Consider the following 3,333-nt stretch of genomic DNA (forward strand, 5'->3'; position numbering starts at 1 on the left):
GGAGGCACGGGGATTAAGGGGAAGGAGTGGGGACAGTCCCCCAAAGCTCCCTATACAGTGCACGGGCGGTGTGCAGGGATCTGGTCACCTCTCCTTTCCTGTGGGGAAAGCACTGGCCTAGTCCGCGAATCCGCCTGAGCGCCAGAGTAAAAGGCCAAGCGATGCCTACACTGGGAGATGGTAGTGTGCATAGAGTGCCATCCTAGGCTACGCACGCTACTGCAGGGTTGTGGCTGTGTCTGCTTAGTTCGGCCTGGCAGGGTGAACCCAGGACGCGAACATGGAGCCCGGGAAAGCAAGGCCCAAGAGACACCAGCTCTCCCGCAGCTCTTCTTCCCTGACGCGACTGAAGCCTTGCTGAGGAAGCAGCAGAGAAGTGCTGTTCGCTCCAAGCCATAGCCTCTGCGAAAGCACAGCCTTCGCCGAGAAATGTTCTGCGGGCTGCTGCTGCTTGCCTGAGCCCAGTCCCGCGGTGGGAGAAACCCACATACAGCGAAAGCCTCTTTGCCTGGGCCTCACCCCTGGGAAAGCACAGTGTTCCTTGGGAAATCAGAGTTGGGTTTGGGGATTCTGCTGCTGCTTGCCTGAGCTAGTCTCCGCAGCTCGGTGGAAGATACCGGCATGGAGTGAAATACTCTTTGCCCTAGCATCCCCTCTGCCTGAGAGAGAAGCCAAGTGTGGGGAAGGCGCAGCACACCGCCCCCGGAGAGGAGAACGAGCCCTTGGCCTTGCGGTCCGGAAACGCTCGGGAAGCAGGATAGCCTGCCGCGGCACGAACAGCCGGCCGGTGGCAAGACAAGAGTCACACGCTCCCTGTGCGGTGAGATGGAAGCCTGGCTGCTAAGGAGAATTGAGGGGACGACTAGGGCAGAGGCGCGTGCTCCACTCTGAGGAAGGAGTCTGGGCAGAAAGCATGACTGTCCTGAGCCTCTGTGCCCAAGGAGACAGCAGCTCCTTGGCCACCTGTCCCTGGGGCAGACTTGCACTAGCCACCAGGCGACTACGCTGAACTCGCAGAAACAGCTCCCAAAATAACGGGCAGTCAGATGCCATCTTCCTCCAGGATGTGAAAGCTTTGAGGAGGCACGGGGTTTAAGGGGAAGGAGTGGGTACAGTCCCCCAAAGCTCCCTAATCTGTGCACGGGCCGTGTGCAGGGATCCTGTCGCCTCCTCTCGCCTGTGGTAAGGCACTGGCCTAGACCCCGAGTCTGCCTGAAAGCCGGAGCAAAAAGCAAAGCCTAACCTAGCCCAGGAGATGGTAATTGGCATACAGTGCCATGGTAGGCCAAGCACGCTGCTGCAGCGTTGTGACTGTGTCTGCTTAGTTCTGAATAGCAAGGTGAAGCCCGGGCGTAAACTCGGAGCCCAGGAAAGCAAGTCCCAAGAGGCACCAGCTCTCCCGTGGCTCATCTTCCCTGCCGCGCAGAGTGAATACCCAAAGCCTTTTTGAGGAAGCAGCAGCGAAGTGCGGTTCGTGCCAAGCTGAAAACCTCTGCGAAAGCATAGCAGTCGCTGGGAAATCAGCGTCGGTTCTGAGGGCTGCTGTTGCTGCTTGCCTTAGCCTAGTATTCACAGCACGATGGGAGAAATCTGCATAGAGCGAAAGCCTCTTTTCCCTGGCATCCCCTCTGAGAAAGCACAGTATTCGTTGGGAAATCAGAGTCCGGTCTGATGGATGCTCCTGTTTGCCTGAGCTGGTCTCCTCAGCACGGTGTAATAAACCCGCATGGATCGAAATCCTCTATGCCTGGGCATCCCCTGTGCCTGAGAGAGAAGCGCGGTGGCGCCTGTGGAAAGAGCCTAAAGTAAAAGGACACTTGTTTCACTGCACTCCCCAGGAGCATGTCTGTGGAAGGTGCAGCACGCTGCCCGGGGAGAAGAGCAGGAGCCGTTGGCCTTCTGGTCTGGACACGGTTGCGAAGCAGGAGAGCCGGCAATACAAATATCACCCGCTCCCTGTGCAGAGAGACAGAAGCCTGGCTGCTAACGAGACAGGAGGGGATGAATATGGCAGGGCGCGTGCTCTACTCTTAGGAAGGAGTCTGGGCAGAAAGCATGCCTGTCCTGAGCCTCTGGGCTCAAGGAGAAGGTAGCTCCTTGGCCACCTGTCCCTGGGGCAGACATGCGCTAGCCACCAGGCGCCTACGCTGAACTCGCGGAAACAGCTCCCTGAAATAACGGGGAGTCAGATGCCGTCCTCCTCCATGATGTGGAGGCTTGGCGGAGGCACAGGGATTAAGGGGAAGGAGTGGGGACAGTCCCCCAAAGCTCCCTATTCAGTGCACGGGCGGTGTGCAGGGATCCGGTCACCTCTCCTTTCCTGTGGGGAAAGCACTGGCCTAGTCCGAGAATCCGCCTGAGCGCCAGAGTAAAAGGCCAAGCGATGCCTACACTGGGAGATGGTAGTGTGCATAGAGTGCCATCCTAGGCTACGCACGCTACTGCAGAGTTGTGGCTGTGTCTGCTTAGTTCGGCCTGGCAGAGTGAACCCAGGATCCGAACATGGAGCCCGGGAAAGCAAGGCCCAAGAGACACAAGCTCTCCCGCAGCTCTTCTTCCCTGACGCGACTGAAGCCTTGCTGAGGAAGCAGCAGCGAAGTGCTGTTCGCTCCAAGCCAATGCCTCTGCGAAAGCACAGCATTCGCTGAGAAATGTTCTGCGGGCTGCTGCTGTTTGCCTGAGCCCAGTATCGCGGGGGGAGTAACCCGCATACAGCGAAAGCCGCTTTTCCTGGGCCTCTCCCATGGGAAAGCACAGCATTCCTTGGGAAATCAGAGTTGGGTTTAGGTATGCTGCTACTGCTTGCCTGAGCTAGTCTCCGCAGCTCGGTGCATGATACCTGCATGGAGTAAACAAATTTAATAAAGCTGCCAAATACAAGATCGATATATAATAGACAGGATTTTTGTTTTGTTTCGTTTTTTTTAAAATAGTTTTTCATGTCATCCTTGCTCAGTGATCATGCTAATCTTCTCTGCATCATTCCAATTTCAGTATATGTGCTGCCAAAGTAAGCACAAGACATGAGCATTTTAACACTCTAATGATGAACTATCTGAAAAAATAAAGAGAACAATCTAATTCACAATAGCATCAAAAATAATAAAATACTTAGGAAAAGATTTAACTAAGAAGATGAAAGATCTCTACCCCATAAACTATGACATTGATAAAAAATTTTAAGGAGACATAAATGGAAAGATAGCTCATATTTATGAATGGTAAGAATTAATATTGTTAAAATGTGCATACTACTGAAAACCATCTGTAAATTCAATTCCTATCAAAAATCCAATGTTAGGGGCGCCTGGGTGGCTCAGTGGGTTAAGCCGC

General features: G+C 54.2%; 1 pseudogene; it reads right to left on the reverse strand.

The window, feature by feature from the left end:
- Positions 1 to 2,926: 2,926 nt before the first annotated feature.
- Positions 2,927 to 3,018, reverse strand: LOC123394689 (annotated as a pseudogene).
- Positions 3,019 to 3,333: the final 315 nt, after the last annotated feature.

The sequence above is a fragment of the Mustela putorius genome, unplaced genomic scaffold (genome assembly GCF_011764305.1).
Source record: "Mustela putorius furo isolate JIRA1106 unplaced genomic scaffold, ASM1176430v1.1 tig00003835_pilon_pilon_pilon, whole genome shotgun sequence".
Lineage (NCBI taxonomy): Eukaryota > Metazoa > Chordata > Mammalia > Carnivora > Mustelidae > Mustela > Mustela putorius.